Source organism: Maniola hyperantus, chromosome 20 (genome assembly GCF_902806685.2).
Source record: "Maniola hyperantus chromosome 20, iAphHyp1.2, whole genome shotgun sequence".
NCBI classification, from domain to species: Eukaryota; Metazoa; Arthropoda; class Insecta; order Lepidoptera; family Nymphalidae; genus Maniola; species Maniola hyperantus.
In genome coordinates this window covers 9774804-9789304 of record NC_048555.1, presented here as the reverse complement: position 1 = coordinate 9789304, position 14501 = coordinate 9774804, and the positions used below count along the sequence as shown (strand labels likewise).

The 14501-nt window shown below is 38.7% G+C and overlaps 1 protein-coding gene and 1 long non-coding RNA gene across 2 annotated transcripts in view; one reads left to right on the top strand and one right to left on the bottom strand.

The window, feature by feature from the left end:
- The window catches only part of Ptp36E (protein tyrosine phosphatase 36E), a 169834-nt gene that overhangs the window by 105175 nt on the left and 50158 nt on the right, over window positions 1-14501 (bottom strand). The gene's annotated exons all lie outside the window — the stretch shown is intronic.
- On the top strand, window positions 5531-5980 carry LOC138403776 (uncharacterized). Its single transcript, XR_011237938.1, has 2 exons — window positions 5531-5698; window positions 5811-5980. It is a non-coding gene; the product is annotated as an uncharacterized lncRNA (long non-coding RNA).

Genomic DNA, 14501 nt, shown 5'->3' with positions numbered 1-14501 from the left:
CGCTGAATTTAAAGCGACTGAATGTAAAATTAAACGGTTTTTTATTTATTAAGCGAGTTTGTTCAGCGAAATGTTTTAAAAATTGAGATGTATACGAAAATAATTATGTGCTCAAAACGTTCTCCTTTTTATACATGAAAAAATAATTCTGCAAATTTTTTGTAACTAAGCGTTATAATCCCATAAAATATAATCACCAGATGGTATTTTACATAAGCGTGGAACCTACAATGTAAGCTAAATCCACATAATAAATTATCATGAGAACGAACTTTGCTGAGTAGGTATCTAATGGCAGTGTACTTTTTCGCTCTGCAATCCACGAAAATTCAGATCTAGAAAACCCGGATCGAATCTGGATTAAAATTTTACACTGCGTCCGTTTCAACGGTTGCTAACACCACTACCACCAGCGTTCGTATTCGGGTCGGACGCAGTGCACAATAATGTGGTTGTTTCGTAAACAACGTTCGCAATTGGAGATATTCTGGGCTTCGGACAACGAAATTTGGTTATAGTGCGCAACCCTTCATACAAATCGTACCTACTACGGCTCCTTCGGATCGAAAATCCTCGAATTTGGATCTAATTCTGATTGACAGTGACATTTTTACGTGCAGTTGAACTGCGTCAGACGCAACCAAAACGCAAACGCGAGTGCGATTCAGGGACAGCGTGTTGAGCTTTGCACACCGACATCAGTCGACATGTGTTATAAAAATGCTTGTTTATTGCGCGTGAAAAAATATCGCCATGTGTAAAGGCCTTAAAAACGCTTGCAGACTACGAAAAGTTCCCAATGTCGCATGTTGTTCGCGAGTCGTTTGATAGGCTCAGTGAGGGAGTCCTTAAGAAGAGGTTAAAGAAACACTTACTTAAGGACTCTCTAACTGACTATCATGCTTCTTAATTATTAATTTGTGTTTTGTGTTTTCTTTGGTTATTTATTAGTAAGTTGTTAGTATACTCAATTGTGTTAGTTTATCTTTTAGTGAAGTAGGTAGGTTTAAATTAGTATGTAGTACAGTTTTATTATAGGTAAGAATAGATATAGGTGTATGAATAGCGTTAAGGAAATATAGTAGTAAGTTATGTACATAGTATTAAGAGCGCCACCTCGCCAACAAACTGGCCCACCAGTTTGGCGAGATAGATATGTAGGAAACTATGTAAAATTATTATGAATAAATAAATTAAAAAAAAAAGCATCAGTTCACCTTGTACACCTGGTTATCTGAAAAGAGACCATCAAGGTAGAGTTACCTAACTGTTCATATAAATATCCACATCCAAAAAATACCTATATAAGGTAGGTACGTCTTAAAAATACAATAGGTAGATCTATTCACGAATGATAGATAGAATACGTAACTATTGCTAGTGTACTAACTGTTCTTCTAGATAATAATCCACATCCAAAAAACATACGTCGTGTCTGAAAATACAATAATATATTATGTTACAGAAGGTATAGTATTTTCAAGACATAATAATATTATTGAAAACAGTAAAAAATATACATATTGTTGTAAAAAATTGTATTTCTTCCTTCATAAACTTTGTGAGAGGTTATCACACATGTTTTTACAAGACGCAAATCAATGCTCAGTATGTATGATTTATCGAACACACCGATATAAAACCTGCTAGAGAGAGAGCCGAGAAGGGTCAGACATTCGTTATTTTATAAAAGCTGAAATTTTGTCTGCGTTTGTTCCCCAACATAAGGAGGAACGATCAGCGACTATGAAGTTTGGATCATGGTGGCTTTGGGAGATAACACAGGTAACAAAGGTGTAAAATTTCTTACGTCAAAGTATAAAGTCAAATTTTTATATATTTTCTTCGGACTTTTAATACTTAGAAATCACGTCAGGCAAACAAACTTTAAGGGGGTCTGGCATGGGGTTGCCATGATACTAAGTGTCTAATAATGCATGTCGTAATTTTTAAAACACTACATATTCCGAAGAAAACATACAAAACTACTTACACTTTATACTTTGACGTAAGAAATTTTACACCCGTGCACCTGTTATCTCCCAAAGCCACCATGATCCAAACTTCAATCGCTGATCGCTCCTCCCAGTGTTGGGGACAATAGGCAGAGAAACTTTCAGCTTTTATAAAATAAGAAAGGTCTGGCCCTCCTCGGCTCTTAGTCCATGCGGATCTCGACCTTCTCCATTCACGTCACGATAAAAAATGTGTTTACGTCGTCAATACGTGGAGTTTGCGATTTATGGACGCGGATAAGATATATGAGGAAGATTTGATAGATGACACTCGACATTGGGATTGGGTAAAGTGACGGATGCTCTTCAAAAGGTTACGATATTTTTGTTTAGGTATCTCCATATCCATTTGCCGTGATAGCCTAGTTACGACGTCCGCCTTCTACTCGGGAGGTTGGAGGTTCGATCCCGGGCCTCTAACTTTTCGGAAATATGTGCGTTTTAAGAAATTAAATATCACTTCCTTTAGCGGTGAAGGAAAACATCGTGAGGAAACCTGCATGCCTGAGAGTTCTCCATAATGTTTTCAAAGGTGTGTGAAGTCTGCCAATCCGCACTTGGCCAGTTTGGTGGACTATGGCCTAAATTCTTAATCATTCTGAATACATAACGCATACAGCTCCGAAAAGAAGGTGCGCTCCGAATACCCCCAGTTAGAGGTCGAAGTCTTAACCACTAGGCTATCAACGCTTTAAAATACGTCATTATAAGACCCAAATTAATCAAATGAATTTCGGCCATTGCTAGTTACTAACATGCAACCTACTACTGTTACTAACATAGTTCGTCCAACCGATAGACGTTGGGGTCTAAGGCGCTGGAATGGCGACCTCGCACTGGAAGACGCAGCGTTGGAAGACCCTCCCACTAGGTGGATGGACGACATCAGACCAGTCGCAGGAAGCCGCTGGATCCAGGCGGCGCAAGACCGTGGCGTGTGGAAGTCCCTACAAGAGACCTATGTCCAGCAGTGGACGTCTATTTGTTGATGATGATTATGATGATGAACATGCAACCAAGACTTCCTTTACTTAACAAGAAAAAGTTTATCTACTTTACATTACTTACTTTCCCGTAACTTTCACCAGCGATATTTATTGCTTAGTAAAAAGTGTGGTACCAGTATAAGTGAAAAAAGCGTTCGCGCTAATGCAAATGGAAGTTCGGCAATTTGGGTCGGTATTCGGGACTCAGGACTAGATATACGAGTGTGTAACAACGACACTTGTTTTGTCGTTCTCTACCATTCCTACCCGTTGTTGAGAATATACGAGGTTTAAACTAGCTCGGATATACGGAAAACATGGAGGGAACCCAATTTAACAAACTTAGAAGTTCAGGCAAATTAAACGGTCAAATTCGAATCGGACTCGCACCCGAAGGGTTCCGTACCACTGTACAAGATAAAGATAAAGATAAAGATAAAATAATAGCGTAGTGGTTAAGACGTATTTGAGAGGTCAGGGGTTCGATCTCGGGCACGCATCTTGTGTTGTCGTTCTCTACCATTCCTACACGTTATTGATAATATACGAGGTTTAAACTAGCTCAGATATACGGGAAACATGGATGGAAGGGACCTAATTTAATGATCTTAGAAGTCTAATCGCACACGGAGGGTTCCCTAGCACAAGATATATACCATTTGCTATAAGCCAGCGTGGTGGACTATGGCCTAAACCCTTCTCATTCTGGGAGAAGACCCGTTCTCAGCAGCGGGCTAGTAATAGTTTGATCAGGATGATGCTGACTGTCTAAAAACTTTACATAAATAAGCTAGTTTTGTGTGGCGTGTGGAAGTCCCTACAAGAGATGTCCAGCAGTGGGCGTCTATCGGTTGATGATGATGATGATGGGGCTAGTTTTTTTTATAACGTAGATCTAAGTAAAATTCAGAAACGGAATTGAGGAGGTTATAAGCTAGTCCTGAAGTATACCACTTATAGAAACTTTCATATTTTATTCAAATTCTACTTCACTTTTAACTGGCCACGTACCTAGATGGGCAATCGTCCCGTGTCAGAGTGGTCCACTGTCAAACCAAGCTTGGAATACTAAGCAGGCGAGCAAACACCGAGAAAATGTTTCTCGGATCTTATCAAAACATTTCAGTCACGCGTATTTTTGGCAAATAACGTAACGTAAACGAGGTAGTAGTCGGCTTACATTATTTTAGTTACTAGATTTAGTGAGTCATACCAGTGAGTACGAAATTAAGAAGGTAGCGGGAAGTAGGTGGAAGATCGCACGGCAATCCAACCGTATCAGAGTGGTCCACTGTTAAACCAGACTTGGAATACTAAGCAGGCTTGAGCAAACACCGAGAAATTGTTTCTCGGATCTTATCAAAACATTTCAGTCACGCGTATTTTTGGCAAATAACGTAACGTAAACGACGTAGTGGTCGGCTTACATTATTTTAGTTACTGGATTAAGTGAGTTCATGCCAGTGAGTACGAAATTAAGAAGGTAGCGGGAAGTAGGTGGAAGATCGCACGGCAATCCAACCGTATCAGAGTGGTCCACTGTTAAACCAGGCTTGGAATACTAAGCAGGCTTGAGCAAACACCGAGAAAATGTTTCTTGGAACTTATGAAAACATTTCAGCTACGCGTATTTTTGGAAAATAACGTAACGTAACCTAGGTTAGTGGTCGGTTTACATTATTTTAGTTACTGGGTAAAGTGTGTTCATGCCTGAGTACAAAATTAAGAAGGTAGTGGGAAGTAGGTGGAAGATCGCACAGCAATCCAACCGTATCAGAGTGGTCCACTGTTAAACCAGGCTTGGAATACTAAGCAGGCTTGAGCAAACACCGAGAAAATGTTTCTTGGAACTTATGAAAACATTTCAGCTACGCGTATTTTTGGAAAATAACGTAACGTAACCTAGGTTAGTGGTCGGTTTACATTATTTTAGTTACTGGGTAAAGTGTGTTCATGCCTGAGTACAAAATTAAGAAGGTAGTGGGAAGTAGGTGGAAGATCGCACAGCAATCCAACCGTATCAGAGTGGTCCACTGTTAAACCAGGCTTGGAATACTAAGCAGGCTTGAGCAAACACCGAGAAAATGTTTCTTGGAACTTATGAAAACATTTCAGCCACGCGTATTTTTGGCGAATAACGTAACAAAACCGAGTGTAGTAGTGGTCGGCTTACATTATTTTAGTTACTGGATATAGTGAGTTCATGCCAGTGAACAGTATTAGATGGTGTCATCTATATTATTGCTGATTAGATGCCTCGTGGCTTTAGGTAATAACGTAATTAATTATCACCACTATAAATCATCTTACAAATTAACAATTTTGACCACTGATATGAGATTGCAGTAAGCCTTAAAGATTTTATTAGTCTTATAGTAACTGGTCGCAGCGCAGCGGGAGTATAGCCGCTTTCTTGCCGCAGTGTAGGTTGGAGCTCACAGGTTCGAATCCCACCCGGGCATATTAGTGTGATAATACATTTTTATTTATTTTTTTAAGTTAGCGAATTAGTGTGACTTATTATCGGAAATAAGAACACTTTCGAATCGACCTTGTGTGTGAACGGTTGTAGTGGTGTAATGCAGGTACCAGCTACCTGCATAGGTGATTTTCAGAATGCATGAATGATGTAAATATCTACTTACTAGATTTTTAGTACAGTGATTTTGGAAATTGTATCGTGTGCAAGCAGAAGGGGTGAGTGCTAGGCTTATAGTAAATATTATGTCTTCACGGCACCGCGGGTTGTGTAGGTACTGTGATTTGTACGTGGCATACTACAATTATAGTTTTTCTTATTTGTTAATAGCCTAACGCCACGCCCTTCTACTACGGGACCTAATAAAATTGTAAGAACAACCCTGAGATCGTCTGAGGCTAGCTTCTTTGGTGTGGAAGGGCACCTGATTCACCACCTCCAACGAAAACCCTCCTGGCGCTCAACTTGCATGTAGCATGATTAAAGATTTGCAATGAACTTTTGTGTGTTTGATCTCAGCTCATTCATCAATCACGGACTCAAGACATAACACCACCAATAAGCGTAACAATATGTTACCTATTCTGAATAAATAATTTGACTTGACTTTTATGATACTCACAACTTTGTCGCGTGAATTTAGGTAATCAAAAATCCTGTGAAATCTCTAATTTTTTGGAAAAAATAGCCTACGTCACTATATCCATGCAAAATTCACATCGGTCAACAGACTTTCACATTAATAGATATTATTTATAGGTAGTGGTTTGTGATTTAAAGTGATCGTTTATACCACAAGAAGATAAGCGACAGTTGCAAGACGCATACGCAATTCATTTTCAATTATTCATTTCATTTTTTCAATCAAAGAAATGCATCTAAGTACAGAATTACTTATGGTTAGTCGAAATTTGTGTTAGTGTGACTTTTTCTTACATATTTTAAATCTTTATTATAGAATAGTGAGTTGAAAACTTTATGATGACATTGAAACATAGCACTAAAATGTTATTAGCTGTTCGTCTCAAGTCAAGCTGGATTTATAAATAGTCTTCAAATTCAGTAAGACTGGTATGGATTGCTAATTAGATTTGGTTAACCTGGTACTGGAATAATGTGAACCAGCCCTTACAGGAAACAGAATCAATGTGTGTGTGGGCTTAATCAAGGGGAAAATGACGCATTCGTGTGCGTAGCTTACATCTACGTAACGTAGACTTGCCTTTCCGCTCTACGATGCGTAGCGCGTAGGCAGTGCCTAATGCTTTGTGATTGTTACTGTCATTAGACGCATGTCGTCATTGAACTAAAATTAGTGCCTATATATAGAGAGAGCCAGCGCGTGCCAGATCTTCTTTATTTTATAAAAGCTGAAAGTTTCTCTGCGTATTGTCCCCAACCCTGGGAGGAACATTTGTTTGGATGTTTGTTTGGATTATGGTGGCTTTGGGAGATAACAGGTAATAAAGGTGTAAAAAATCTTACGTCAAAGTCGAATTTTTAATATCTTCTTCAGAGTATTATTAGAAATTACGTTATTATTATTTTACCTTCCAAATAAAATAAATTATGATAAATTTTAATAAGGACTCTCTCTCCATTATATTTCTATACTTCGGCTTTTTCTTTTTAAATTACTTTTTGAAATAGAAAACCGCTAAATTTGACACCGACGGTTTATTTCAAGGAAAGTTCATTGAAATTTTCGCTAAAGAAATTTAATATTTGCATTAGGTCCTTTCAAAGCACAAATTCAGGAAATATTTTGTAGGAAATTTAACGCGGAAACAGAATAATAATTAAACTTCGCCAAGCAAATATCCTTTACATTCTGAGAGGAGAATCGTGCTCAGTAGTGGCCAGTATCTATTCCGGTTTCTGAAATCGAAATGTTTATTGGACCCTCTATTTGACTATTAGTGCCAAATTGTCAACCGCAGAGGGAATAAGCCACAACATCTCACCTCACGGATAACCGCCTGGCGAGATAGGGCGGGAATTCCCAATGAGTTTACGAGTTACGAGCCACTTCTGGCCTGGCACCGACGAACATGCAAATTTTGCAGCGATGCCAACGTCGATAATGTTCAGAAACTGCTTTAAAAGTCTCCTACGTGCAGAATTCCTTTGATAACGGCTCTTTCAAGTACTTATACCTGTAACCTGTGCAAGTCCGTGTTATCCTAATCCCAATCCTAATCCTAATCCTAATATCCTAATTCTAAAGGCATTCCGAACCAGTGGTGGATGCATTCGACTATTCGAAAGTACTTGTAAAAGTTTATTAGAATAAAAAAGATTTTTATTTATTTATTTAATATCCTAATGTCTTAATATGCTAATAATATTATAAATGTGAAAGTGTGGATGTTTGGATGTTTGTTACTCAATCACGCAAAAAGTACTAAACTGATTTGGCTGAAATTTGGAATGGAGATAGATTATATCCTGGATTAACACATAAGCTACTTTTTATCCCGGAAAATCAAAGAGTTCCCGCGGGATTTTGAAAAATGTAAATCCACGCGGACGAAGTCGCCGGCATCAGCTAGACTATACTTCTATGCTAATTTGTTAAGTGTTAAGTTTTTGTAATTGTTACGTTTGTAAAATTGTTTGTAGGAAGTAATCTCTGGAACTACTGAACCGATTTTGAAATTTTTTCACCAGTAGGAAGCTGCATTATTAGTGACATAGGGTATATTTTATTTTCAAAATAGATCCATGCAAAAACTGTTATAAGCTACCCGTGCGAAGCCGGGGTGGGTCGCTTGTGTATTTATAAAATAGGATACGTATTAAATTTCTGAAGAAGTTTTAGGTCTTATAAAACTCTTGTATAAAGTTAAGAGTTAATTAGGTACCTACGTAGAGTGGAAGAATTACCTACGGAAGTCAAGTTCTAAAATAAATTCGTACACCCGCAAGTCATGGTAAGTCCCCACCCCGATTGCGATCTCGACCTGTCACGTAATACATACATCTCAAGGAAAATGGAACTCCATTTGGTAAAAACTATGAGTTAGGTCAGGTCGCCTTAGAATTTACACGATCTGTACAGTTAGTATAAGATTTCATAGTTTTAAAAATACCAAAGTCGAAATCGACTGTTTCCATACATCTACAGGCAGCGACACAGCGGAAATATTGCGAACTAAAGATGATCGAGTGTTTGCGAGTATAGCTTTCAACTTTACGATACCAATTACCACATAACTACGTCACCATCGAGAATGGTTTGCGTTTACCTACACCAATACCAATATCGAGTAATTTGGCAGTACGAGTCCTAAGTTTGACGTCCTAAAACTAGTAAATGACGTCATTTTCGCTTATGGATACGAGTCGATAGTCGAATTGTAACTCACCAAAAAATACTCGGTGAGAGAAGCGTGAAAGCTTATTGATAATTAAACAAAATGATGAAATTTAATAAGTGAAGTGCCTTAATTTGCCCACGGAGGCAAGGAGAATGTTTGGGAAGGTAGTCAAAGCTAACCGTCGTGATTGTGTAACTTAAATTTGGTTCAGCGGCGTAATTTGTGATGTGCGCAGTGTATCGGTCAAAGAAACAGGTTCTCACATAGCCCAAACCCTCCAGCAAGTTGAAGTGACAGTGAACAATCCATGCATGTCGTACTGGGTTGAGCATCCGTCAAAGAAACAGGTTCTCACATAGCCCAAACCCCCCCGTAAGTTGAAGTGGCAGTGAACAATCCTTGCCTGTCGTACTGGGTTGAGCATCCGTCAAAGAAACAGGTTCTCACATAGCCCAAACCCCCCCGTAAGTTGAAGTGGCAGTGAACAATCCTTGCCTGTCGTACTGGGTTGAGCATCCGTCAAAGAAACAGGTTCTCACATAGTCGAAACCCCCCAGCAAGTTGAAGTGGCAGTGAACAATCCATGCCTGTCGTACTGGGTTGAGCATCCGTCAAAGAAACAGGTTCTCACATAGCCCAAACCCCCCCGTAAGTTGAAGTGGCAGTGAACAATCCTTGCCTGTCGTACTGGGTTGAGCATCCGTCAAAGAAACAGGTTCTCACATAGTCGAAACCCCCCAGCAAGTTGAAGTGGCAGTGAACAATCCATGCCTGTCGTACTTGGTTGAGCATCCGTCAAAGAAACAGGTTCTCACATAGCCCAAACCCCCCCGTAAGTTGAAGTGGCAGTGAACAATCCTTGCCTGTCGTACTGGGTTGAGCATCCGTCAAAGAAACAGGTTCTCACATAGTCGAAACCCCCCAGCAAGTTGAAGTGGCAGTGAACAATCCATGCCTGTCGTACTGGGTTGAGCATCCGTCAAAGAAACAGGTTCTCACATAGTCGAAACCCCCCAACAAGTTGAAGTGGCAGTGAACAATCCATGCCTGTCGTACTGGGTTGAGCATCCGTCAAAGAAACAGGTTCTCAAATAGTCGAAACCCCCCAACAAGTTGAAGTGGCAGTGAACAATCCATGCCTGTCGTACTGGGTTGAGCATCCGTCAAAGAAACAGGTTCTCACATAGTCGAAACCCCCCAGCAAGTTGAAGTGGCAGTGAACAATCCATGCCTGTCGTACTTGGTTGAGCATCCGTCAAAGAAACAGGTTCTCACATAGTCGAAACCACCCAGCAAGTTGAAGTGGCAGTGAACAATCCATGCCTGCGTTCCTACTGAGTTGAGATTTGGTACCACAGCATACCTACAAGTACCTAGTGGGGTACCGACCGATGGACCGTTCATATTATAGAGTAGGTACCTAACGTGAAGTGGCTGAATGAGGATGCCTCAAGACTGGATGTAGAAGACAGACATCCACAGGCTAAAATGATAGATAATGATAATAGTGCATCTCGGATGAATCATTTTGTGCAGCGATGATTGGATGTAGAAGACAGACATCCACAGGCTAAAATGATAGATAATGATAATAGTGCATCTCGGATGAATCATTTTGTGCAGCGATAGCCATCCATACATATAGCTCGCAGAATGCATTTACTTGTAGCGTTGTAAGATCGATCACAAAGAGTATGTCACACCTTGATCATTGAGGCAAAGGTAAGATATGCACAATTTATTACCTACCTATACCTAGGTACCTAATACCTACATAATATTATTCTAAGCCTTATGGGTAGGTACATCAAACGTGTGGCTCAAATTTCCTACTAAGTAGGTGCCTACTTACATTAATTTATGATTCAATTATACATATAAGTTGGTACCTACATCTGATAAAATCAACCCATTTTTTCACCAGAATAGAAACCTAGGTAGGTACCTACCTACCAGGTATATTAAGAAACATACATACAATAACAGAAATTACCTACCTACTACCTACCATTACTTGCATCCATTCAAAAACAAGAAAGTAGGTACTTAATTTATCTATATATAAAAAAGGAAAAGCTGACTGACTGATCTATCTAATTGAAATTTGTGTAGTCCTCGCGGACAAAATCGCGGGCACAATCTAGTATAGAAGGGTATAAGTTAGTAAAATTTTGTATGAAATGGACCTACCTACCAAATTTAGCTAGCTTATTATATTAAGTATTTTTCTAAAATAAATTATTATTTTCAGGTTGCAGATCATCTATGGTACCTAACCTATACTTACCAGATTATGTTGCCTATCTTCCAGCTACCTAAGCTAGGGCCACTAGAACCTAACTTAATTCAAGAGTCAAGACTGCAACTAACCTGGGGGTCATCAGACTTGTAGAATACCTATATAATTTGAACTGTTTATGATGTACCTACTTAAATACACCTTATGAATTTTACAGCTGATGTAAAATACTTATACGCATACCTACCTTCTTATAGTATCTAATTTAAATTTAAACAAAAGAATTTAATTTGTTTTATTTCATCCTAAAAAAAGTAAGTTTTCAGATGATACTAATAATAGTTAAAAAGTATCCTGGAATTTGCCTGCCTGGATATTTCCGGGAATCTATGATCAAAACTAAATTAAAATGACAGGTTTATGTGTATTGCTGTTCCTTTCATAAGCTCCCTGCACTGCAGAAAAGGATAGCAATACATTTAGACCTCGTCTAACAGAATTAGCCACACTGTCCCCAACTGTTTGTGCACCAAGTCTCATCAAAATCGGTTCAACACTTCAAAGATTAGCTCACAATTTTTTTAATTATGAGCTTATTGAGAACGTAACAGGCAATTTTCAATTTTGTTTATTTGTATGAACATTTTGAAACGTGCAGCCTTGATGGGGGTAGCTGAGGTAAAAGGGAGGGGAGGGAAATCATTCCCTTGGAAGGAGTGATTTTCCGCCGGGGATGTATACTTTTTTAAATGATTTTTAATTTTGATAAAATTGTCATTGACTTAAAACAGCCTCGGTAGGGGGCGGCGGGGTAAGTCAACCCCTTCACTCCTTCAGCCAGAGACTCACTCACGTTTTGTATGGATGAATCCAGAGACTCCGGAACGTCCCTATCTCCTCTTCTTTTCTCCATCAAGGCGGCAAGTCTCAAAAGCTAGCCCGTTGTATGTAGGTATGAATTAAAATGCCTATAAAAGAATCTTATGGCATGACTAGCTATAAAAACACTATGTTCATAATAGAAAAGCAGAGACAAAAAACATTTTATTTACTATTAAATTTTTATATTGTTATAAAACTGTAGTTTGTTGCGCAGTGTTACTGCACTTAGATGACTTATGAGGATTCTGTAGAGTGTAGTCTTGATGCAGCAAAATCAACTTGCATTCTTCTAACAAAGTGGATTAGGCAGGTGGTGTGGTCATTCACAGGCTGTTAACATAACGTAACTAACTGGTCCACAGTTATCACTGAAAAAATAGAAATTATTGATCTTTAATTTTTTAAATTGCTAATTAGACAAGAACTATTCTTCTTATTTTACTATCTATCTTAATGAGGTCTAAGTTTTATTTATAATATTAATTAATAAGTAGATGATGCCCGTGACTTTATCCGCGCTGATTTAAAGGGTAAAAGTAGCCTATCTCCTTCTCCAGCATGTAACAAAGCTCCACACTAAATAATTTATACTCGCAACTTCATTTATCTTGTGGGAACTGTTCGATTTTCAGAGCCTAGTTTATTTAAAAATAGGCTATATCCATCCCCAGGATGAAAGATCTTTGTACCTTTTGTCAAAATTGGTTGAACGGATGAGCTGTAAAAAGCCAGCAGATAGATAGACAGATAACCTTTATACATACACTAAAATACAGCTCAAACTCAAGGTCCCGAACTTAATTACATGTCTTAAACAAAGAAAACTGAATTGATTATTAAAGAGTTGCCTTTCTGTAATAGATTACCTAGATGTTTTATTGCAACTTTAACTTCAGTGTACCACAAGATTATGTCTAAAATGTGTTGTCATTTATCAAGCGGTCAGTAGTCAAAACTGTTCTAACAAATATAATTATTAATGATGGCTCAGCCCTTTTTGAACTCATTTAATGCTAGGTACCTAGTAGACAGTAATTATTTAAGTAGGTAGGTACATATGAAGTTATGTTATGATTTAACTATACTCTTCAAACCTGGCCACTTGTCTATGTGTCAGAATTCAGATCAAGAGATTTGTATTACCTAGTAATTAGTACATTATGTGAGCGTGATCCGAAGAGAGAGAGTAAACTTACTTAAGGTCGTCAGTCCAGCGGGTTGGAGGTCGTCCCACACTGCGCTTGCTGATACGCGGTCTCCACTTCAGAACACGTCTGCCCCATCGGTTCTGCGGCAGACGTGGCCTGCCCACTGCCAGTACAGATTTCTAATTCGTTGGGCTATGTCAGTCACTCTGGTCATCCAACGGATTTCGTTGTTACGGATTTTGTCCCTCAGAGTTACCCAACATAGCCCGCTAAGCGACTTTGAACTTGTGGACAAGGCCAACTGTCAGTGTCCACGTTTCAGCACCATACGTCTTCACAGGTAGGACACATTCATTAAAGACTTTCGTCTTTAGGCTTTGGGGTATCGACGAATTGAAGACTTGACGCAATTTTCCAAATGCTGCCCAGCCCAGCTTATTTTTCTGTCAGCTTCCTTGTCGAAGTTGTTTCTACAAAGTTGTATTACGTACAATTATATATACCTAATAATCAGTAAAACTTCAGTTTTCTAGTTAAAACTAAAGCGATTGTTCCGTTTGTTTCAGTCTCAACTCTCAGTTTCAGTTATGATAAAAGGTTATGTTGGTTTCGTTGGTTTGTTTTGATTTATTTTTTTACTGACAATGACAGAGTAACAGACTAGAAAGCGGTAACTTTTTTTTTAATCTGATGAAAATTTGGCTCTGGACACAAGTTTCTTGAGGTTTTTAGTGATCTTAGACAAATTACCATAGACACACACACCATAGACTAAGTGGTGGACTGTCACTTGTTTGTCATTGTCACGCTGTCAATCTGTCATTGTCAATCTGTCAAAAACGTCAATAAACGAAATAATAAATGCCAAACTCAACAAAATGGCAGCGTATATCTGTCCCCCTTTTTTTGCGAACGTGTAAGAGAGACAAATTGTGGCGAGAGTTGGACCATCACGTTTACTATTTCTTTTACTCGATGAGTCCAATACTGACTGTTATGGCCAACTCATACTGCCGGACAATACGTAAACATTGACCGTGAGGAGTAAACGAAACGATAAACGATAAATGCATTGTTCAATCTTGTACTAACTGTACCGATATTATGTTAAGGTTTTCTATTAGATACGACCGTCGCGCGTCGACGTCACGTTGTATAGAAATGCTGACACACCGCCCTTATCTCTATTCAGGGTAGCTTGAAAGTTACTAAGAGCCTCTGAATATATTAGGTACAGTGACTAGTCTTAACGACGTACTATCATATTATATTTTATATACTTAAACCGACCAGTTATATTATTTTGGCACCTTTAGTGACTTTTCTAAATAGTTTGCTACCTAGGACCAAACTAATAACTAACTAAAAATCTTGGTTTTTACATCGAATTTTTTTCGAAATTCGAATTAGAATTTTTGGCACCTTTGGTGAC